This window comes from Mytilus edulis, chromosome 13 (genome assembly GCF_963676685.1).
Source record: "Mytilus edulis chromosome 13, xbMytEdul2.2, whole genome shotgun sequence".
Taxonomy (NCBI): Eukaryota; Metazoa; Mollusca; class Bivalvia; order Mytilida; family Mytilidae; genus Mytilus; species Mytilus edulis.
In genome coordinates this window covers 33,309,118-33,336,085 of record NC_092356.1, presented here as the reverse complement: position 1 = coordinate 33,336,085, position 26,968 = coordinate 33,309,118, and the positions used below count along the sequence as shown (strand labels likewise).

At 31.0% G+C, this 26,968-nt stretch overlaps 1 protein-coding gene across 1 annotated transcript in view; it reads right to left on the bottom strand.

The window, feature by feature from the left end:
- The window catches only part of LOC139500902 (uncharacterized), a 336,961-nt gene that overhangs the window by 101,159 nt on the left and 208,834 nt on the right, over positions 1 to 26,968 (bottom strand). The window lies entirely within an intron of this gene.

Sequence of the window (26,968 nt, the reverse complement as noted above, 5' to 3'; positions counted from 1 at the left end):
TTCGACAATGTTTCTTTAACTCAATGCCGGATTTGAAAACACAAAACAAATATGTCAAAGTCACGATATTTTACAACAGCTATAACGATACCAGTGTAGCTATATTTATATTTGGTTCTTCTTACCTCAAGTATTAAAACATCATTTCATCATTTTGATATCGAGCTGTTATATGTGAAATTATATGGTGAATTTACACGGAGCACGATGTAAGTAAACACGATACAAAATGCTGCAGATAGGAATACCATTCCAGATTTTTAGTTTAGTTACCTAAGTTGTTCTTACTAGCCACATAAATACCTACACTGATATATCATATTTTGAACAACTGTTTCCTTTGTGTTTTTGGTAATCAAATAATTTTAATTTTGAAAATGGTAATCTTTTTTCATTCAGCAGTAATTTTCGACAAATTTGATAAATGATGTACCGTTATAGATCTATGATAAAAAGTTCAGGTATCAGTTAAATAAAAACTGTCACGCTACATGCAAATTCTAGTTATATCGTGATACATAGATATTTGATAATACGTATTTTATATAAATTTGTATCTGGTTAATTATCATAGATTAGGAGTAAATAGAAACAGTCACATGGAAAAGGGCGAAGAACAATGTTGTAATTGTTCTGATAATGTAAATTGACTATTCGAATACGTATAGAGTCGTATTATTTCTATTAAAAGAGGTTTAGTGTGAATTTGAATGATTTTTTCATCTCCGCTGAAGTAAACTTCCTTGTCCCAAACAAATACAGGGAAACCTCTCTACTGACAAAAATCCCCCTGAAAGTTTATGAAAATAAAATCAATAATTTAAATCTTCACAGCCTGATTGGTGATTTCGTGAAAATGTACAGTTTACATTAATACCAAATCAAACGAACACACATTTATTAATCTCATTTGGAAAGTTCAAAATAATTTAAAAAAATGAATTAAATCGTATTTTTGCATTACATTTTTATATTCATCAATTTTAACATTTAGCCGAGAACGAAGAACCATGGAAGCGTGGAATATCTGTAAAAAACTGATTGAAATATTGCATACTTACTAACATATATTTAAAATACAATGCATATTTTTTTATGAATGACTATACAAGTAAAATCACAAAAATACCGAACTCCAAGGAAAATTCAGCACAGGAAGGTCACGTATCAAATGACTAAATCAACAGCTCAAACAAAGGACAACAACTGTCATATTCCTGACTTGGTACAGTCACTTCATTATATAAAGGATGATGGATTCAAGCAGGTTTTATGGCAAGCTTTTATTATATTCGCAGGCAGGTTAATGCTGTTCTAGGGCAAAAGGGATATTTATTCATTAAAAAATCATTGAAATTTGAAATTAGTTAGAATTTTAGTCAGGAAACTTTTATACCCGAAACTAATTATGATCATCCCTTATACAATCCAAACTTTTAATTTCTGGTGTCAAAGAACTCCCCACCTCGTTACCATAGTAACCGGTGACATTCAAAGATGGCGTGTGAACCTTCACCTTAAAGAGCCGGCACACCCGAAAGAACTAGACCAATGAATTTGGTTGACAAATATGTTATCCTTCCTGTTAAATTCTTTAAATTTGTCCTTTTATAATAAAAAATAACAGAAATGACATAAAATCGAACCATGCCCACACCAAAAGTCAACTTTCTTGTCAATTTTGAAAATGTTGTATTCATTTTATGAACAAGAAACAGCAATCTGGTATTTATGAGCTTTCCAAGAATAAACATGCCAAGTTTTAAAGAGATCAATAAATATTAACGGGGTGCGCCAATACGATCTTTATAAATAAATGATACGCAAGTCCTCTCAAGGCGACATTTAAACACTGAAATGATTCAGATCGATTATTCCCCTTTGTGGTATCAAAGTGCCGGGAAAGAAATAAACGACATTGTGATAGTTTTCGACTAGAAATGGACACATTAAAGATGTTAAACAATGTTTGTTTTTCATTTTTATACTGAAAGTGTTCACAAATCTTGAAAAAAAATCATGGTGCATACGAATGTCACGAGGGAAAAAAGGGGGAATACTCTAACGTTTTACTTTTGTAAGATATTGCAAGAGCTTTCGAAACCCCATATTTATTTCTAACTCCACATATGTGCCGATTGTAAATAAAATAAATCTGATTACTTTCTTAGCTTCGATTCTCATAGTGTTTTGACGACTTTAAGATAGGATCAAGGATTAAACTTAAGTAAGATAACACAACCTTGGTTTTTGAATACTGAATGAGTTGGGGAAATTTATATCCCATATGCAGGTTAATTTGGTCGATTGCTACTAAGTTGGGGGAAGTTGATAAATTCAAAATTGAAATGGTCTTATTTGCCATACATTATATTTATTCAAATGATTAATGTTAAAAATAACATCTTAAATATCTACCAAAAATTTGATTTTTATACAGTTTCACGTCATTCTCAATGCTGAATATGAATACAAAAATAATGAATTTTTTTTTAACACAGTTGACCATATTAACCCCATAAAATCCTACACTCATACCAAATTTGGCTCAACGGTTTCTTTTGTGTTTCTGATGAGTTTATCTTGGGATGTAATATTGCTTTGAAAATGATTTGCCTTTCGTATTCAATAGTAACTTCCCACAATTTTCTAAAATGTATTACTGTTTTAGAAATACATTTGAACGATGCAAAGTTAAGATTCAAGTTTTATTTATACACACTTTCGCTCTAAATGTTGATTTACATTTTATCGTTATATCTTGAAATTTCTTATGCATGTGTTATATTACTTTGTATCTGGTTAATTATCCTAAAGAAGGAGAAAATAAAGGCACTTGGAAGTAGTTCGAATAAAATGTTGTGTTTGTTCAGAAAATGTGAAAACTATTCGAGGACGTATAGCGCCGGAGTGATAATTGTTTTCCTCTTTATGGAGGTTTTGTCTCAATTTGAAATGATACTATCATCTGTGTCAAGTACACCATCTTGTCCTAAACAGATACAGGACAAATAAAGGAAACAGTATTATACCGCTGTTCATTGACAAATGTCTTATCATCTTAAATTATCATAAAATTCAAATAAAATCAATCATAATGTACTTGGTTTGTCTATTCTGAATGATTAAATAAAGGTTCATAAGATACTTTCATAAAATATCTAAAACATATCAATTCGCTTTCTCTTATTTTGGTCTAATTGGAAATTTAATCCTTTTGGCGAATGTCAGAGCATAAGTCAAGGGTTGTTGTGTATTGCTGTATATAATATATGTTTTTGTGTATTATTTTAATGCCTAACCTGCGATAGCCCCCGAAGGATGCTGGCAGAACGATTTAAGTTTAGTTACCTAAGTGGTGCGTATGAACCTCATACATTAATTTACGCAATAATATATTTTACATAACAATTTCCTTTTAATCTATTTTAACAAAATATTTTTGGGAGGTGATATTGGTTTGATAATTTTCCGCCTTTCTCATTCTGTAGTAAGTAACGACAACTTTAACAAATGAAATACAGTTTAAGAGCAGAAATTGAACAATTTTAATTTTTGCTTTATATCATTATATATCAATATTTATTAATGCATGCTTTATATTAATATAAAATCCAGATAATTTACGAAAGATAGGATATATTACAAGACAGTCTATGTTTTCTAAATTCACTTCAACTGTTTTATCAATTTTCTAACATTTTTTTTAATTATTTGTTTGAAACGATACACAATTATCATTTTTTATATATTATGAGGAATTTGTACAGTCAATTTAAAAAAACAAAACAAAAACAAACTATTTTTTCAAAACATAGATCAAGGCAACATTTTCATTGACTAAACTCATGTCACTTAAGAAAGATAATCAATTCAATAACATAAATCTAAAAGTCCTTCTTATTATGTTATTTCTTAAAATGATACCAAATCAAATTAAAGCGAACTTCATTTATCTAAGATGCGCAGGCGGTTTTTAAAAAGTAGAAAAGAAAAGTCAAATACAAAGCATCATAAAGTACTATACATGTATTTTGGTAGTGCTCGAAATGAGAATTACTTATTAAATTCCCCATTATTAAAGTTTAATCTCAATACAACTGAACAGTTTGTCATTCCTAATCCAGTTACTAATGTATCATGAAAGTCACATGGTAACCTCTCTATTGACAAAATGCAGATGGCATTGCGATATATGATCTATCCAATAGCATCATTTAAACGGCGTCTTCATTTTTTGAAAACAGTAAAATTGAGAATGGAAATGGGGAATGTGTCAAAGAGACAACAACCCGACCAAATAAAAAACAACAGCAGAGGGTCACCAACAGGTCTTCAATGTAGCGAGAAATTCCCGCACCCGGAAAAATTAAAATTCAGTTCAAGAGAAGTCCGAGTCTGATGTCAGAAGATGTAACCAAAGAAAATAAACACAATGACAATAATACATAAATAACAACAGACTACTAGCAGTTAACTGACATGCCAGCTCCAAACTTCAATTAAACTGACTGAAAGATTATGATTTCATCATATGAACATCAGGCACAATCCTTCCCGTTATGGGTTTAGTATCATACCATCATAACATATATGAGAAGAACATAACCCGTGTCATGCCAACATCTGTTTTTAGAATAAATGTGTTTAGTTCCGATGCAAAGACCTTATCAGTGACTCAATATTAACGCCAAAATATGCAATCTTTAATGACTTGACAACAGTATCGTAATTATATCCCTTCTTAATAAATCTATTCAAAGGTTTTGTAAGTTTCTGAGGTGAATACTGACACCTTTGTGCTTTATAAAGAATATTTCCATAAAAAATTGGATGTGAAATACCTGAACGTATTAGAAGTCTGCATGTTGAGCTATATTTACGAATAATGTCTTTATAGCGATGATAAAAAATAGTAAATGTTTTGACTAGTTTGATATGATATACCAAATAAATTGAACAGTATTTAAATCTTTCGGAAAATTGCATTATTTGAAAAAAAATAAAACACTGATTATTTATATTGCATCTTAAAAACTTATTTTACTTTAAAAACAATGAAAAAAATAATAGGGGTATTAAAACACGAGAGCAATCTAGCAATACATGGGGAATTTTGTAATTTGATTGGTCTGTAGGGACCTACAATATAGCATAACGTATTTCATCATTACATTTGGCATATTCGTTAATGCAAACAGATTAACATTGGAAATATATTGGCCAGCGGATGTCTAATATATCGATTTGTAAACTAGTTGTTATATTGCAAATAAAGGCAATAGTAGTATAGCGCTTTCAAAAGTCATAAATCGATTGAGAGAAAATAAATCCGGGTTACAAACTAAAGCCGAGAGGAGCACATCAACTATAAAAGGAAAACATCGGAACAACAGAAACATAGTGACAGATCTTCATAATATAATAATTGTTATTTTCCAATTATGTCTTACATTATCCTTATAAGACAAATATCTTCAATGTCTGCCCTTAAATCTATAAAAATCAACGTTGTTCTTAGACAATTTTACCGCAATATTAATGATTAATTTAATAACAAATAATTCAATGACCATATTTTACAGCAGTGCTGGCAGATCATACGTGTGGTCTTCTATCGTGTTTTTTGATTTATTCTGTCATTTAAACAGGTACAAAGTCAGTGGCCATGGCATGGCGTTAAGTAGCATAAATTATGGTTGTGTGCATGCAGACAATAGCCCCCGAAGGATGCTGGCACAACGTTTTCAGTTTAGTTACCTTAGTTGTCAGTTTGAACCCCATACTTTACTTTACGCAAAATTATATTTTACATAACAATTTCCTTTAAATTTATTTTATCAAAATATTTTTGGGAAGTGATATTGGTCTGATAATTTTCCGCCTTTCTCATTCAGTAGTAAGAAACGGCAACTTTGGTAAATGAAATACTGTTTTAGAACAGAAATTGAACAATTTAAACTTTTGCTTTATATCATTATATATCAATATTAATAAATGCATGTTTTATATTAACATAAAATCAAGACAATCACCGAAAGATACGACCCATTACAAAACAAAATATGTTCACTAAATTCACTTAAAATTCTAACATTTTTTTTAATTATTTTTATTGAAACGATACACAATTATTTTTTTTTGATATATTTTGAGGAATTGTGCAGCCAATTAAATAAAAAAACCAAATGTCTATAATAGATATGCAATAGCTTTATGGAACGCGCGTCTGGCACAAATATAACATTTCAATCCTGGTATATATGATGAGTTTACTTATATAATCTTCATTTAATTTTGGGGCAATATACAAGTCAGTTAAACTGAAATAGTCTAAAGTGCACATATTGTATCGGTCTGATAATTTGTACTACTAAAAAAATGTAGAAATATATTGCACCAGATCGAAAATGATATTACTCTTAATTAAGGCTTGCTTGAATTGTGTCATCTTTTTTCCTGTAAACTATATTGTCCTAAACAAATACAGGGAAACCTCTCCAATGTGACAATTTCTATCCCCCTTAACTAATAACAGCAATACAATATCTTAAATCTAAAGTCATTATTTGTTATTTCTTTCAATTGTAAACTTTTCATATAATACAAAAATCAAATTGTCACAAATTAATATATCTGTGCACGAAAATAAAAAAATAAAAATATATAAATTACATCATTGCATGGAAACCAGCATCAGATGGGGCAAACAGTTGTTTGTGGATTCAAATTATTTACAAATACTCCAGAGCCGTCAAACCATTAAAGATATTTTCGTCAAGCGTTTCAATTTGATTAGAACTTAGCCACCCGTAAAATAATATTTTTTAAACATATGTCTGCATAAAATATTTTGTATCACTCATTCCATACATATTTACAGTAGAAAAATTGAAGTATAGTATATCTGTTTGAAAACCAATTACAGGTATTACTGACAGATCCTTCATGTTGATTTTTTAAATAAATTTCTTCAGATTATTTGTAAAGTTTATTCTCATTGTTATTTTGTAACGTCACTGTTTCACGGTGACAGAGGAACGTGTTTTATTTCGACACTTAAATCGTGTGGTGTTTAAATATATATACAATGTACTTACAACCAGGTGGTTGTCTTTGCTTAGTTGAAACATAAAAAGATCGATAATGCTTTTCCTATTCATCAAGGTTTTATCTAAATTTGATTAAGAATGCTGTCGTCTTTAATCCTGTAAACTACCTTGTCCTAATCAGATATAGGCAAACCTCTCCATTTACAAATTCAGATTCCTTACCTTATACCAGTAATTCAATAACCTTAATTGTTATTTCTTGCATATATTTCAAATTTTACTTGTAATACTAAATACAATTGACACAAATTAATATATCTTTGAAAACAAATTGCAATTTATGACAATCAATAGGATCAATTTAAACGACGTTTGTTTATTTTCATCTAAATGGTGGTCTTTAAACTTTCAACAAACTAAATCGATCCATATTTTAAAAGTTCGATGGAAAATATTTTTAAAAAGATAAGAACATTGATTATATATGTTGCTTTTTCAAAATCTTGTGTTACTTGAAAAACAATTAATAAAAGGAGAGGGTGATATAATACAAGATCAAACCAGTAACATTTTTTTTCCAAAAAATTAGTGTATTCGTCATTGCAGTTATTGACCAACAGAAGTATATCTGTTTATAAACTGGTTGATATATATTGACATCATACTGGCAGATTTTCATAATATGATATAAAGTTTTTATTCATTTATAGCTAATATAAACGGAAGAAAAGTGACATTGGAAACTTTTACTATCATTTTCAAAGTGCTTTATAGGAACTCTCGTTTTGATTTGAATATTTATATGAACTCTCGTTTTAAATTGAATATTTCCCATTTTAGTTTTAGTTGAACATTCTTGTTTTAAATGTTCCTGTTTTCTTAAATATAATGTTTCTTATTTCAAATATCCAAAGAGATTATAGATTTACTATTTTACAACTTAATCCGATGGCTGTCAAAAGTGAGAAACTGACACTCAACTTCAAAAGAAGCAATTATCGCTATTTTATAAAGTTAAGCCGGAGGACAATGATCAGCTTATTATTACATAAGATTGGACAATAATATATATTTCTATGAGAACCTTTTGATATAACCGGAAGAAAAGTGACATTGGGAACTTTTACTATAATTTTCAAAGTGCTTTATAGGAACTCTCGTTTTGATTTGAATATTTATATGAACTCTCGTTTTAAATTGAATATTTCCCATTTTAGTTTTAGTTGAATATTCTTGTTTTAAATGTTCCTGTTTTCTTAAATATAATGTTTCTTATTTCAAATATCCAAAGAGATTATAGATTTACTATTTTACAACTTAATCCGATGGCTGTCAAAAGTGAGAAACTGACACTCAACTTCAAAAGAAGCAATTATCGCTATTTTATAAAGTTAAGCCGGAGGACAATGATCAGCTTATTATTACATAAGATTGGACAATAATATATATTTCTATGAGAACCTTTTGATATAACCGGAAGAAAAGTGACATTGGGAACTTTTACTATAATTTTCAAAGTGCTTTATAGGAACTCTCGTTTTGATTTGAATATTTATATGAACTCTCGTTTTAAATTGAATATTTCCCATTTTAGTTTTAGTTGAATATTCTTGTTTTAAATGTTCCTGTTTTCTTAAATATAATGTTTCTTATTTCAAATATCCAAAGAGATTATAGATTTACTATTTTACAACTTAATCCGATGGCTGTCAAAAGTGAGAAACTGACACTCAACTTCAAAAGAAGCAATTATCGCTATTTTATAAAGTTAAGCCGGAGGACAATGATCAGCTTATTATTACATAAGATTGGACAATAATATATATTTCTATGAGAACCTTTTGATATAACCGGAAGAAAAGTGACATTGGGAACTTTTACTATAATTTTCAAAGTGCTTTATAGGAACTCTCGTTTTGATTTGAATGTTTATATGAACTCTCGTTTTAAATTGAATATTTCCCATTTTAGTTTTAGTTGAATATTCTTGTTTTAAATGTTCCTGTTTTCTTAAATATAATGTTTCTTATTTCAAATATCCAAAGAGATTATAGATTTACTATTTTACAACTTAATCCGATGGCTGTCAAATGTGAGAAACTGACACTCAACTTCAAAAGAAGCAATTATCGCTATTTTATAAAGTTAAGCCGGAGGACAATGATCAGCTTATTATTACATAAGATTGGACAATAATATATATTTCTATGAGAACCTTTTGATATAACCGGAAGAAAAGTGACATTGGGAACTTTTACTATAATTTTAAAAGTGCTTTATAGGAACTCTCGTTTTGATTTGAATATTTATATGAACTCTCGTTTTAAATTGAATATTTCCCATTTTAGTTTTAGTTGAATATTCTTGTTTTAAATGTTCCTGTTTTCTTAAATATAATGTTTCTTATTTCAAATATCCAAAGAGATTATAGATTTACTATTTTACAACTTAATCCGATGGCTGTCAAAGGTGAGAAACTGACACTCAACTTCAAAAGAAGCAATTATCGCTATTTTATAAAGTTAAGCCGGAGGACAATGATCAGCTTATTATTACATAAGATTGGACAATAATATATATTTCTATGAGAACCTTTTGATAATGTTTTAATACCCTTATCTTTGACTTAATTTGTGTTTTGTAAGCTGTTGCTTGGGCAGTCTTCCCCTAGCTTTCAAACTGTAAACTTGTGAATAAATTTGTATATATTTTATACGGTCTTGCGTTTAAAGCAGCCAAAGTGTCGATTATAGACCTACAGACTTTAATGTAACCCGTGCCGAAGTTCACGGACTGATGCCGGAATTCACGGGGTTATAATTGGGAAGGATCCCACGATTACCGTAACCTTTGCAGCCAAGCGAGTGTTTTACTAATGAACTAGTCCCAGTATACGAAAATTTGAAAATGGAATTACCGAAGTTGGAACTTTTTAACGCGTTCGAAACAGAAAATGCAGACGTTTGGATAAAGAGATACGAACTAATGTGTGAATTTTCAAAGTGGGATGATGTACAAGCCACAAGAGCATTCACGTGTTTCATAGACAATTATGCTTTAGCATGGTATATGCTACTTGACGACGAAGACAGGAACAGCAAAGATAAACTATTCCGTAAGTTCAAGGACCGTTTTGGTAGAAATTGTATGCAAAAAGTAGGATTTTGGAAGGAAGCGGTCAATCTGAAACAAAAAGACGAGGAAACCGTTTCACAGTTCATATCTAGGGTTGAGAGCCTATGTTTTCTAGCAGGTCAAACCGTATTTATGGAGCGTTTTATATATCAAGGACTTAGACCAGAATTTGTTGTTCCGTTTGTAACCGCAACTGGTCTCAAACAAAAGTTTACCATAAGTGAGGCTATCAATGCTGCATTGCTAGCAGACATGACAGTTCAGTTGAAGTCGAAACCGGGACCAGACCAAGTCACCAGTGCTATAAGGACAATCCTACACCACAGATCCAACTCAGAAGTGATGGTAAGTGTGATACATACTGTCATAGTTACGAACATTTTGAGAATGCACAATTTTACGTCCCCCCCTGTCAATGTAAGTTTAAATTATGTTTATAGACAACAGAAACGCCACCCAAATAAAAGGCTTCAGAGAAACAAATTCAATTTTTATCCAAGTAGTGCTAAGTCCAACCTATCCCATAATTCAATCAAAAACAGGTTTATGAATTCTAGAAACAGCCCCCCTAATCAGATTATTGTAAATTGTTTTGTAAATACAGGCTGTTCAAAAGCCGATTGTAAAATAAATGTAAGAATAGGTTCTATTTTTGGTATTCATTTTCACATTTGGAATCTATCGTATTAAGAAAACTTCTAAGATTAGTTAACATCAACGTTGTTCTAAATATGTCTGAAATATTTGCGAATAACAGTAATAAAACTTCATTATTCTACTAAGAATATTCACTTTTTTTTCTGAGATACTAGTGTAGATACTATTCTGTACGCTATCCGGAAGTCGCGATTTTCGAAGCGAGAACTTTTTGGATCACATTTTAAATTTGATGGATATACTGAATTAAACGGTAAGTTGATCATCTGTACATTGCTTAATGATTAATTCAGCTGGCATCGATATTCTCAAATGGTTTAGAATTAAATTCCGCACATTCATTATTCGTATCTTTGCCTTAATCAAGAGATTTTCAAGTGCATCCCTAAGAAAAATCAGTCGGCGAACCTAAAAACAATCTTTTTACCCTCGTAGTGTATAAAAATGCATCTATTTACACACATTCGATGCCGTACTGTAGCCTATAATTGATCACAGTTCCTTCACTTTGTTTAAGATGTAGAGCTGTCTCTTTGACACTAAACTGTACACCACTTTGTCAAGCGGGGGGTTATAGTGATAACGAATTCCGTCTTTCCGTTCGTCCGATGGACCGGTATAATATGTTTCGCCGGTTTTGTAAGCGCATCTCTTCATAAACCACTTAATATACATTGGGGGTTCCGGCCATTTTTAAATGGAGAGGGAGTCCAATCCAGGAGAAAAGGGGATTCTAAATGTATGTTCCCATACAAATGCATTGATAGTTAAAAAAGGGTTTCAAACTGCCGGATCCCCTTTTTTTGAATCCGTCACTGATATAACTATTAATTAATCTAATTCGGTTTCCTTATCATCAGTGGCGCAGCTATGTCATTTTTACGTGTACGCCCGAACCTTGGCAGGGGATCCGAGGACCCAAAACGGGTCCATGTCAAACAATTGCTGGAAGTGTGTTACAGTTAGGGAGCTAATCGTCGGAAGCCAACGAGTTATCAAGAATGGATACCATTCATGTTATTAAAAACTCATCAGTAGCAACATACTTAGATTCTAAATGGTTTATATTAGTTATGTTAAATTATCCATTTTGTTCATTTAAAATATAATGGTAATTGGATTTACATAAAATGTCAAAACCAGTAACTTTAACATATTTAAAAAGAGCCGTGGGGTAAAGCACGCAACCAAAAAAAAAATACAGATTTTGTGTCTAAATTTCGTAAATGAACATTAATAATAAATCTTCAGATATGTTCAGATATTTTTTCTTGCTCTGGAATATTAGTGTCGGTCCAAGTTTCGTGACAAACTATGAAGGTTTATGCATTTTTAATTTAAAAATAAAGTCATACAATCTGTCAGTATCATATTGAAAAATGAATAAACTAATTTACTTTCATTAAAACTTTGCTTCAAAAAAAAATATTAAAAAAGTGCTTGCATTCTGCTAAATTTTCATTTAATTCGGTTTGACAAAGAATTTGTTGTGTAAAAAACGTTAACCACAGACTATAACTATTAGTACCTGTTAATTTTGTCCGTAAAACACGGGAAAATTTACTGCATAAACAATATTATGCTCTCAGTCAGTTTACTCATTTGAAAACAAAGAGTTTCTGTTAACTTCCGTAAAATTTCACAAAGGTTTGGCAAAGTTATTGTTATTTAAACATACTGAACCTAAATATTGACACCGTCGACGAAATTAAGGATTGCTATGTCTTCCTTTGGCGTCATAAATATGTCACAGGCTCGACAAAACTGTAAACCACAAAACGAATCTCCGAAGATGATGAAATGCTTTAAACAAAAGGGAAATGAGTTTAGAACTCACAGTTGACAGAAAATAAACAAATATATAATATGATACCATTTTGCTGAAAAGTAAATTTGATCCGCAATTACAAGCCAATGACGAAAAAATTATAAAGCTGATGTGCTTCTAACAAGTTCTCTTTATTTTCTTTTGGTTAAAAATAATTTTTTTTCAAAATTCAAGTGTACACCCGGGCGTTTTGACGTAAACGTAGCTACGCGCATGATCATAAATGATAATGACTGTATTGTGCACCGTCTACTTCGAATTTTAGTAAAAATCTTTTATGGGGTTACTTTATATAAGATACGGACTTGAACATTACATTATATGGCGGCATCCATCAGGTATTTCCAACACCTCCTAAACCAATCATTAAAGTTTTCTGAAATTGCTCCATTTCTACTCGATTAATGCATTATGGACCTTCTATTTCTGTAAACTTACCAAAATTATATCACATGAATTATCCCCCTACGCAAAGCTGTCTTTATCCATTTTTTGTTATTTTAAAAGAGACAAGCTTGATTTATGTTATCATCAATTGGTCAACGGCGGACGATGTAAATAATCTTTAAAAATGTAATAGCTAATTCTAGTGCAACAACGTTTGTAACGTTCATTTTGATTGGATAACGTCACTTATCTACATGGCATCGATTGGCAATTGATGTTATGGGACGTACGCGCAAGCGCAGACGGTATATGACAGATTTTAAATTCATGTTTTAACGTTGTTTTCTGTCAGTTTCATTAGAATGGAGATAACAATATTGTATGTTAAGCTCCGACGGCATCAATTGGGGATTTGATGGTCGCAAATACACGTTTACTGTCTCCGCTAACGCGTCGCCAGTAAACTTAATTTGCGACCATCAAATCCCCAATTGATGCCGTCGGAGCTTAAAACACAATACAGTTACCTCCTAAACAGATACTTGTAACGATACACTATTACAAAGTCCACAAGCGAATCGTGTATTACTTTTTAGGCATTTGATTTTAAATAAGACTGACGGAACAAAAATACAATTATTTTGCCGTCTAAAAAATTCATCAGAAATATATTTGTATTGTCTGATGAAAGTAATTACACGGTTATAGTTCCCTGGATAGTTCATAATATCACATATACACGTATATATACCTTCACATTGCTGTTGTTTTTTCTTCAAAATCACGACTGTTCATACAGTCAAAGAATCTGAAATTGCTTCTAGAATACAGTCAGTTCTAGACTGGTCGTACAGTAATTTATTTTGGGATCCTCAAGGAAAACATATTTTTTATGGGAAATACGAATATTCTACTTAAATACGAAAAGAATATTGAAACAGTATATATTTAACTGTAAACTGATGCAAATATTTGCAATACAAGATTATTTGCTTTGTACTACGAGAGCAAAATTGTCCATCGATTTCACTTTTTTCTACCAAGTTGATGTGATGCACACGTATATTTTATATTCTAATGCATGTTTTTGTTACAGTTACTCATATTTATGATGCTATATATACCTTGAAGATGTTCAAAGCACTTTGTAGATATAGGAGTAAACAAATGATGAGAAAAGTTACCGTAGGCAAAACCGTCCTGTTAGCCAGTTGGAAATCATCGCTTCGAAAATCGCGACTTCCGGATAGCGTACAGAATAGTATCTACACTGTGGAAATGATTTGTTCATCTCTGCTCAAGTAAACTACCTTGTTTTAAACATATACAGGATGAACTTTCCTGTGACTAAGTTTTTATCACCTTAAAGTATCATAAAATCAATCATTATGTACTGTTTTTTTTTGTGTTGGTAAAAATGGTCCGGGTTTTGCATGGAATAGAATGATGTATTTGATCTTTTACAACTGACTTCATTTGTTTTGTATGATGTGTTCATAAAAGACATAAAATAGGAAAAAACAAAGGATATGGAATATCTATCCATAACACAAAATCAGTACATGTGATTTGAATACAAACAAAATGATGTTACAGACCATATTACTACAGCTTCGTCGTAATCAGTGTTATGGTTATATGGTTAAACTAAATCGGGTAATGTTATTTTTGATGTTTCTGTTATGGTGTCGGTTTGATAATGTGTTATGTGTTATCGTTTGTAGTCCAAATAAAATTGCCTTTCAATACCAACATTGTCATGACAATTGTTTGGACAAGTATTGGGAAAATATCTATAAATGTTCGAGATTGCATGTTAAATACGTAAGCGCGTCACTGTTTGACATATCCATGATATCCGGTGGTGTCTGTCGTTGGTTGAATATGTTCGTTGTTGTTTTGCGGTTTGCATTTTGTGAAGACTATTGTTTTATATGTTTGTGCATTTCTCTGTGATGAATGTTCTTGCGTGAGTTTGTGCTGTATTTCTGTCACGTAGTATTTTCTTTTTAGCGATTTGTTTTAACATTGTCATAAAGCGGGAGGTTTGGCGAACCATTAAATCAGGTTCAACCCACCATTTTTCTTAAAATGTCCTGTACCAAGTCAGGAATATGGCAGTTTATTATCAAATAGTTCGTTTCTATGTATGTTGGCGTTTGTTCCTGTTGTTCCTTTGTTTTCCTCTAATAGTTGATGTTTATTCCTCGGTTTTAGTTTGTAACCCGGATTTGTTTTCTCTCAATCGATTTATGAATTTTGAACATCGGTATATTACTCTTGCGTTTATGTACAATAAATATCAACTAGTTTACAAACGAATATATTAGACTTCCGTTGGCCAGTTTATTGCCAATATTAATTTCTTTGCATTTACGAATGTTTGCATTAATATAATATGTTCTATTCATCAATGTAAATATTTACCTTGGAAAATAGGAAAAAATGGAAGAAAGGTATATCTGTGAAAACTGAATGAAATATTGCATGCATCCTAACATATATTCATAATTCAATGCATATCTTTCATGAATGACTATGACATTAAAATTCCAAAAACTACCTAACTCCGAGAAAAATTCAGCACTGGTAAGTCACGTTTCAAAAGACTCAATCAAAAGCTCAAACACATCAAACGAATTTTAAACAACTGTCATATTTCTGCGTTAGTCCGGACATTTCCTTATGAAGAAAATAATTATTTAAACCTGGTTTTTATTTAAATCAAGCTGAACCTCTCACTAGTATGACAATAGCATGCAATTCCAATATATTTACAACAATGGTCGAATAAAACAAACAGACATAAAAGGTAAAAATGTCAAAATAGGGATAAGTAGTCAATATTGTGTGATAATTTAATTACTATTAAAACTAAAGTGACATTAAGACACGGAACATAGGAAAATAACACAACGCGGAATGTCAAAGTACAGAGCCACGCCAAAACAATATTACGAAATATGGAATATGGACAAGTGGACAGAACTACCTATTATTTCGTAAACATACAAAAAAAACAAGCAGAAGTTGTTTAGTGATACGTCAGTAGCATCAGACGTCAGTGTAAAAAAAAAACCAATACTCCTTAAACTTGAAACTGTAAATCGACGAAGTTAAGAGAGGACCCCTTAGGCCATGTTATTATGGGGACCTCAATATCGTCTAAGACAAAGAGGTTTAAATCTATTTTAAAAAGGACCAAAATATCGGTCTCCGTCTAAAATAGATTGGAAACAGTGTAGTCAGGTCACAAAATACGCTCTCTCCTCGTTTTGTAAAAATTGGTGTAAACGGGAAAATTATGATAAAAAAATCTCTTGATTCTTATCTAAATAAATGTATGAAGGTTGTGGATATTTGAATATCACATTTTGAGAATAATTCAGAACTAAATAATAGAGAAAATAATACAAAAAAGAAGATGTGGTTTGATTGACAATGACACAACTCGCCAAAAGAAACTAAATGACACAGAAATTAAAATTTTTAGGTCACCTTACGGCCTTCAACAATGAGCAAAGTCCATACCGCATAGTCAGCTGTAAAACGCCTATTTTTCGAAAAAAAATCAATGCCGTAAATACTACACGGACGTTCTTAAGCATGAAATTTTACATTCATCTACATTCAAGTCCGTACGCTTCACAGAGATTCGTATATTAAACAAATATGTCATAGCGACATCACAGCTGAAGGCCCCTTCTGAACATTAGAAGTTCCATACTATGTATTGGTTACATAAACTTTACAAAAAACAGTAAACTATCGTTTCATCTCGGCCTCTAGTATGTGTTCTACAACTGATCTTTCAGTGTTTTTAACTAGTTCCTTAACTATCAAATAACTAATCATAAACTTTTGAAATAAAAGATATGAAAATAATGCAATTAACTTTTTTAGGAATGTCAAATATTCTCTAGAAGCTTTAGATAAATTACTTGCTTTTGATGGTCCTTTTGATTCTGATGACAGTTTTGACTTTTTTACTCTTTACACTACACTTCCACACAATCTTATCAAATAAAAGATTTCTTATTTAATTAAATGGTCGTTTGGTAAATCTGAATGCAATTATATTTGCTGCAATTAATTTAAAGCCTTCTTCTCTAATGGGAAAGGTGAATATGCTAGATATACTTACTAGAGGTGTGATGAGATGATTAAAGCTGTTAATTTTCTACTTGATAATATTTATGTACGCTTCAACAACAAAGTTTATCGACAGATTGTATGTATTCTTATGGGCACTAATTGCGCCCCTTTCATAGCGGACTTGTTTTTGTACTGTTATGAATCACTGTTTATGACCAAACTCAGTAAAGACCCGTCTCACTTGCATTTAATTTAAAATTCAACAAAACACTTACCGTCATCTTGATGATATTTTTTCGTTAAATAATCAAGAAATTTCTTAACATACTGCCGAAATTTACCTAAAGGAACTTGCCTTAGATAAATCAAATTTATACGGCAATAAAAGAGGGACGAAAGATACCAAAGGGACAGTCAAACTCATAAATCTAAAACAAACTGACAACGCCATGGCTAAAAATGAAAAAGACAAACAGAAAAACAATAGTACACATGACACAACATAGAAAACTAAAGAATAAACAACACGAACCCTGCTACTGGGCGGATGATGTCCTTGGGGACAAAATGTCCACCAGCAGAGACATCGACCCAGTGGTAATAAAAGAGGGACAAAAGATACCAAAGGGACAGTCAAACTCATAAATCTAAATATTTTAGTTTTACACGGGAAACTCCACACTAAAATTTACACAAAAGGGACGATTGTTCGTTTCCTATTGTTTCTTTTTCTTTTTGGATGTTGATGTTCCTTTGGCACCATCTTACGGTTTTAATATTTCACAACTAGTTCACTATGCCTGTGGCTGTTGTGACGTTTTAGATTTTAACCAACGTAATCTATGTATTTACTGGTAAATTATTAAGTCGTGGATTAATCTACCTTTATTAAGTTTTACAAAATTCTTCCAAAGATATAAAGATTTAGTTTTGAAGTTTTTTTGTACCAGTCCTGTAGAAAATTTATTTCAAACGGATAGGCACATCCTCATTTTACGGAGATGTTGTTTACCGTGCCCGGAAATTTTGAAAACGATCCTGGTAAATTATCAATCCTTTAAATAAACTTATTCCAAATGGTTAACTTTCAAATACTGTGATAAGAGTTTTGAATATTGTTTTTATTGGTATTTATATTCATTTTGTTATCAGTTAAATAAAAGCAAACTAAAACAATATTGTTATATACATGTACACTTGCATGGATCTACAATCTTTGGATTCCTGTATCTTGGCATTGCACAAAGACATGTTTTTCTCTGACTGTTCATAACGTATTTACACAAAATCCATTGGATGTTGGATGTGTACTGATTGATACATTAGTCTTAGATGCATGATTATTTTTATTAGTTATTATTGGCTTTTAACTAGCTGTCAAAAACTGCGAGTACTCTCAAATCTGTACACTTGTTAATTGTATTTCTATTTGTATCCATCTGATGTGTTAACCCTTTATGAGCTGATTATAATGTTCATTCTTATTCTGTACTGTTTCACCACTGTCCCCGGTTATGAGGAGGATTGGAATCCCACTAACATGTTTAACCCAGCCAAATTCTGTATTTAGTTGCCTGTCCCAAGTCAGGAGCCTGTAATTCAGTGGTTGTAGTTTGTTGCTATGTTACATACTGTTTTTCGTTCAATTTTTTGTACATTAATTAGGTCGTTAGTTTTCTCGTTTGAATTATTTTATATTTGTGAGTTCGGGTCCTTTTATAACTGATCATGATGTACCGGCTTTACTCACTGTTGAAGGCCGTGCGATGACCTATAGCTGTTAATGTATGTGTCATTTCGTCTCTTGTGAATAATTGTCTCATTTAGAATCATACTAAATCTTCTTTTTTGTATAAACCGTACAAGTTCTTAATTTACAAAGACAAATAAAAGAACACTTCAACACGTAATCAACTTTTTTTCATACATTTTTTACACAACCTTGGTTCATCAACTTTTTGCTCAGACACTGGTGACGTTTTATAAAGTCTGAGTAGAGGATGAAATTTTTTGAAATCTGAATGAGTTGGGAAATTTATATCCCATATGCAGGTTAATTTGGTTGATTGCTACTTAGTTGGGGGAAATTGATAAATTCAAAATTAAAATTGTCTTATTTGCCATACATTATATTAAATAACATCTTAAATATCTGCCAAAAAATTAGATTTTTATACAGTTTCTCATCTTTCTCAATGCTGAATATGAATACAAAAAAAATGAAAAAAAAAATTGAGCTGTTCAATTTTTTTTAATTCAGTTGACCATATTAACCCCATACAATCCTACACTCATATACCAAATTTGGCTCAACAGTTTCTTTTGTGTTTCTAATGAATTTATCTTGGGAAGTAATATTGCTTTGAAAATGATTTGTCTTTCGTATTCAATAGTTACTTCCCACAAGTTTTTCAAATGTATTACTGTTTTAGAAATACATTTGTACGATGCAAAGTTGAGATTCAAGTTTTATAAACACTTTCGCTCTAAATGTTGAATTATATTTCATCGTTCTATCTTGAAATTTCTTATGCATGTTTTATATTACTTTGTATCTGGTTAATTATTCTAAAGAAGGAGACAATAAAGGCACTTGGAAGTAGTTCGAATAAAATAATGTGTTTGTTTAGAAAATGTGAAAACTATTCGAGGACGTATAGCGCCCAAGTGATAATTGTTTTCCTCTTTAAGGAGGTTTGGTCTCAATTTAAAATGATACTATCATATGTGTCAAGTACACCATCTTGTCCTAAACAGATACAGGACAAATAAAGGAAACAGTAGTATACCGCTGTTCATTGACAAATGTCTTATCATCTTAAATTATCATAAAATTCCAATAAAATCAATCATAATGTACTTGGTTTGTCTATTCTGAATGATTAAATAAAGGGTCATAAGATACTTTTATAAAATATCATAAACATATCTCAATTCGCTTTATGTTATTTTTGTCTGATATGAGTGCTAAAAGACCCAGGATTTTAATCCTTTTGACGAATGTCAGCACATAAGTCAAGGGTCGTCGTGTTTTGCTCTATATAATAAATTTTCAGTGTATTGTTTTTTCGTTTCCCTTTTGAACTTTTTGTACATTTGTCATGTCGGGACCTTTTATAGCTTATTATTCGACATTGGTTTTGTTCACTGTTGAATACCATGCGGTGACTTATAGTTGCTAACTTATATATTTGTCTAAATTTCCTTTTAAATAGTGGTTCTGTACCTAATATTTGTCATAACATAGATCAAGGCAACATTTTCATTGACTAAATTCATGCCACATTAAAATATAATCAATTCAATAACATAAACCTAAACTATAAAAGAGAAGATGTGGTACGATCGCAAATGAGACAACTATCCACAAAAGACCAAAATGACACAGACATTAACAACTATAGGTCACCGTACGGCCTTCAACAATGAGCAAAGCCCATACCGCATAGTCAGCTATAATAGGTCCCGATAAGACAATGTAAAACAATTCAAACGAGAAAAAACTAACGGCCTTATTTATGTAAAAAGTAAAAAAAAAATGAACGAAAAACAAATATGTAACACATAAACAAATGACAACCAGTGAATTACAGGCTCCTGACTTGGGACAGGCACATATATATATACAATGTGGCGGGGTTAAACATCTTAGTGGGATCCCAACCCTCCCCTAACCTTGGACAGTGGTATAACAGTACAACATAAGAACGAACTATAAAAATCAGTTGAAAAAGGCTTAACTCATCAGATGGACAAACATACAAGTGGACGTGGCCGGGTACTTATACATACAAAAAGACGCAATGAACAGATCTGAGAGTACTCGCAGTTATCTGACAGCTAGTTCAAAGCCACTAACAACTAATAAAAAATCATGCATCTAAGACTAAACTATCAATCCGTACACATCCAACATCCAATGGATTTAGGGTAAAGACGTCATAAACAGCCAGAGAAAAACATGACCTTGTGCAATGCCAAGTTACAGGTATCGACAGATTGTAGATCCATGAATATGTATATGTATATAACGCAGTAGTAATATTTAGTTACTTTTAATTTACTGATAACAAAATCAATATTTATACCAATAAAAACAATAGTCAATGATCTTATTACATTGTTGAATAGGTAACCTTTTAGAATAAGTTTATTTCAAGAAGCGACAAGTTTACATGGATCATTTCTAAATTTCCGGGCACGGTTAACAACATTTCCGTAAAAATGAGGATGTGCTATCCCGTTTGAAATAAGTTACAACCAAACTTCAAAACCAAATCTTTATATCTATGGAAAAATTTAGTAAAGGTTTTAAGTAATTTATGGTAACGATATCCCTGGTGTAATAATTTACCAGTAATACATAGGTTGCGTTCTTTAAAATCAAAAACGTCACAACAGACACGGGCATAGCGTACAAGTTGTGAAATATAAACACCGTAAAATGGTGCCAAAGGAACATCACCATCTAAATCTCTAAACGTCCTCATTACTATGTTATTTCTTAAAATGATACCAAATCAAATTAAAGCGAAATTCATTCCTTTCTCTAAGGAGCGCAGGCGGTTTTTAGAAAGGAGAAAAGAAAAGTCAAATACAAAGCATCATAAAGTACTATATTTTGATAGTGCTCAAAATGAGAATTATTTATTAAATTCTCCATTATTATAGTTTAATCTCAATTATACTGAACAGTTTGTCATTCTTCTCCAGTTAACTAATGTAATATGAAAAGTCACATGGTAACCGCTCTATTAACAAAATGCAGATGACATTGCGCTATCTGATCTATCAAATAGCATCATTTAAACGACATCTTATTTTTTTGAAAACAGTAGACTTTATATGATATACTAAATAAATTAAACAGTATTTAAATCTTTCGGAAAATAGCATTATTTGAAAAAAATAAAACACTGATAATTTATATTGCATACTTAAAAACTTATTTTACTTTAAAAACAATGAATTAAATAATAGGGGTAGTATAATACAAAAGCAATCCAGCAATACATAGAAATTTTGAAATTTGATTGGTCTGTAGGGACCTACAATAAAGCATAATTTATTTCATCATTACATTTGGCATATTCGTAAATGCAAACAGATTAACACTGGCAATAAGTTGGCCAACGGAAGTCTAATATAACGGTTTGTAAACTAGTTGATATATTGCAAATAACGGCAATAGTAGTATATGGCTTTCAAACGTCCTAAATCGATTGAGAGAAAACAGATCCGGGTTACAAACTGAAGCCGAGGGGAGCACATCAACTATAAAAGGAGAAAAACGGAACAACGGAAACATATTGACAGATTTTCATAATACAATACATACTAGTTATTTTCCAATTATTTTACATTTTTATTATAAGACAAAAACATCTTCAATGTCTGCCCTTAAATCTATAAAAATCAATGTTGTTCTTAGAAAATTTTACCGCAATATTAATGATTAATTTTAATACAAATAATGTGATTACCATATTTTACAGCAGTGCTGCAGATCATACGTGTGGTCTTCTACCGTGTTTGATTTATTGTGTCCTTTAAGCAGGTCCAAAGTCAGAGGCCATGGCGTAAAGTAGCCTAAATTATGGTTGTGTGCATGCAGACAATAGCCCCCGAAGGGTGCTGGCACAACGTTTTCAGTTTAGTTACCTTAGTTGTCATTTTGAACCTCATACATTACTTTACGCAATATTTTATATTTTACATAACAATTTCCTTTAATTTATTTTATCAAAATATTTTTGGGAAGTGATATTGGTCTGATAATTTTCCGCCTTTCTCATTCAGTAGTAAGAACCGACAACTTTGCCAAACGAAATACTGTTTTAGAGCAGAAATTGAACAATTTTAATTTTTTGCTTTATATCATTATATATCAATATTTATTAATGCATGTTTCATATTAACATAAAATCTAGACAATTAACGAAAGATACGACCCATTACAAAAAGAAATATGTTCACTAAATTCACTGTTGTATCGATTTTCTAACATATTTTATTATTATTATTTGAAACGATACACAATTATTATTTCATTTTTATATATTTTGAGGAATTGTGCAGCCAATTAGAAAAAAAAAAGCAAAACCAAATGACTATAATAGATATGGAACGCGCGTCTGGCGCAAATATAAAATTTCAATCCTAGTATATATGATGAGTTTCTTTATATAATCTTCATTTAATTTTGGGGCAATATACAAATCAGTTAAACTGAAATAGTCTAACGTGCACATATTGTATCGGTCTGATATATATGTACTACTAACAAAATGTAGAAATTTATCACATATTTGTTATGAATACCTTAGGTTTTGCATATGCAATAACCTCAATATTGCCCGGGGCAAACAATAGTATATTGATAGTGTGCCCTGATTCCAAATGACGTGACCTCATTGCGTCCTTAACTTCACGTTTGTGATAAAATGTTTCAGATTTTACCTTTTATGTTTCATTAAATTGTTATAATTGACCTTTTTTTTCTTTTCTGCAGAACTTAAATATGTGATAAAAAGATTACATTAACATGTCTTTTCCCTATTGGCCCGGGTATCAACCCTCGACCCATATCGGGATAATACCAGGGCCAATATGGAAAAGGGCATGTTATAATCTCTACATATTGCACTAGATAGAAAATGATATTACTCTTAATTAAGGCTTGCTTGAATTGTGTCATCTTTTTTCCTGTAAACTATATTGTCCTAAACAAATACAGGGAAATCTCTCCAATGTGACAATTTCTATCCCCCTTAACTAATAACAGCAATACAATATCATAAATCTAAAGTCATTATTTGTTATTTCTTTAAATTGTACACTTTTCATATAATACAAAAATCAAATTGACACAAATTAATATATCTGTGCACGAAAATGAAAAATAGATAGATTACATCATTGCATGGAAAACCAGCATCAGATGGGGCAAACAGTTGTTTGTGGATTCAAATTACTTACAATTTCGTCAGAGCCGTCAAACCATTAAATAGATTTACGTCAAGCGTTTCAATTTGATTGCCATGCAGCCACCTGTAAAATAATATTTTTTCAAAATATGTCTGCATAAAATATTTTGTATTCCTCAATCCATACATATAAACAGTAGAGAAAATTAAAGGTATTACTGACAGATCCTTCATGTTGATTTGTTAAATAAATTTCTTCAGACTATTTGTAAAGTTTATTCTCATTGTTGTTTTGTAACGTCACTGTTTGAGGGAGGCAGAGGAACGTGTTTTACCTAGACACTCAAATCGTGTGCTGTTCAAATATACATACAATGTACTTACAACCAGGTGGTTGTATTTAGTTAGTTGAAACATAAAAAGATCGATAATGCTTTTCCTATTCATCAAGGTTTTATCTAAATTTGATTAAGAATGCTGTCGTCTTTGATCCTGTAAACTACCTTGTCCTAATCAGATATAGGCAAACCTCTCCATTTACAAATTCAGATTCCTTACTGTATACCAGCAATTCAATAACATAAATCAAAAGTCCTTATTTGTTCATGTTGTTATTTCTTGCATATATTTTTAATTTTACTTATATTATTAATTCGTATATTTTAACAAATTTGATTCGTTTAGGGATAATCACATGTTAAACTATATTTTCGAAGGTAGAAAGAAAACGGCGGATAGCAAAAGCATATTGACCGGCAAAAAGCATATTGCACGGTTATTTTTAGAATATCTAAAAACCGATATACTTTGTGAAGTCATGTAATGAATTGCAGGATATTGTTTAACGTTTTGAAACAAATGATATCTGTGATCGATTATTTGACGGAAAAAAATCTTCAAATGCATAAGATGTCCAAAAAAAAGTAAATGAAATAACAACTAATATGTTGTTATTGTCAAGGAGACAATGTTATATCTATAAAATTCCAACAAACCTAAATGACGATTTTCATACAAACATGGTCGGAAATTAATAATATAACAAATATAGCCTTTGTATGAGGTCAATACAGGATATATCGACCCAAAGAAGTATATCGACCTCGGACTTCGTCCTCAGTCCATATACTTCTTTCAGGTCAATATATCCTTGTATCGACCTCATGCAAAGGCTATATTTGTATAGTAATACTAAATACAATTGACACAAATTAATATATCTTTGAAAACAAATTGCAATTTATGACAATCAATAGGATCAATTTAAACGACGTTTGTTTATTTTCATCAACATGGTGGTCTTTAAACTTTCAACAAACTAAATCGATCCATATTTTAAAAGCTCGATGGAAAATATTTTTAAAAAGATAAGAACATTGATTATATATGTTGCTTTTTCAAAATCTTGTGTTACTTTTAATAATTTTTTAACAATTAATAAAAGGAGAGGGTGATATAATACAATATCAAACCAGTAACATTTTTTTCCGAAAAATTAGTGTATTCGTCATTGCAGTTATTGACCAACAGAAGTATATCTGTTTATAAACTGGTTGATATATATTGACAACATACTGGCAGATTTTCATAATATGATATAAAGTTTTCATTCATTTATGGCTTCCATTATTATCATTAGACGAAAACATCTTCAACATCTGCCCTTAAGTATATAGAAATCGATGTTGTTCTTAGATAGTATTACCGCATTATCAATGATGAACTTGAATACAAATAATTCAATGACCATCTTGTACAACAGTGTTGAAAGATTTGAAGTGATGTCTTCTGACTTGTATCATTTGTCCCTCCATTTAATGAGTTCCATATTTAGTGACCATTACGTTAAGTATTACGTTGTTGTGTGCATGCAGACAAATAAATAACCGCCGAATAATGCCGACAGTTTCAGTTCAGTTACCTAAGTTGTCCATTTCAACCTCATCTATTACTTTACGGTATATAGCATTTTGCATAACCATTTACTTTTAATTTATTTTACTAAAATATTTTTGGTAAAGTGATATTGGTCTGATAATTTTCTACCTTTCTCGTTAAGTATCAGGTAAAGACAACTTGGTCAAATTAAATACCGTTTTACTGCTGACAATAATTAGTTATCAAATGTACCAGGATTATAATTTATAATTAGAAAAATATTCAACGAGTGACCAAACAACCCGTTAGTTCACAAATGCGCGTAGCGTTTACGTTAATTATCAGTGTTGTGCGATCACGAGTTCAATATTTCTTGATACTTGAATTCATTGATAAGTTATTCTTTTTTTTACATTGACAATGGGCTTTTGAATTGAAAACAATGTAGGAACCCCATTGTTGTATGACGTTAGGGGAGTGAAATAGTTGTGTTTATTTCACATGTGAAATTATCGGTTTTTATTTTACAGGGAAATCACTGTTATTCATTGCAAACAATGTAATAAATATCTACATTACAACACAAGGTTATAGTTCATGTATGACGTAGATGATTAATGTAACAAATAATATGTTGATGTTTGGCTAAAAAATCAAGTCTTCAGAAAGTTAAATCACCTTATTGATCACACATTTGAATACAAACAAAATGTTCTTAAGACCATATTTACTATAGCTTCGTCGTAACCAGTGTTGACATAATAATACGCATACTAATGCGGTGTAGCATATACGTTAATTATCAGTGTTGGTCAATCACGAGCTCAATATTTCCTAATACTTGAATTACTTGATCACTTATTCTTTTTATGACATTGACAATGGGCTTTTTAATTGAAATAATGTAGAAACCCCATTGTTGTATGACGTTAGGGGAGTGAAATAGTTGTGTTTATTTCACATGTGAAATTATCGGTTTTTATTTCACTGGGAAATCACGCTTATTCATT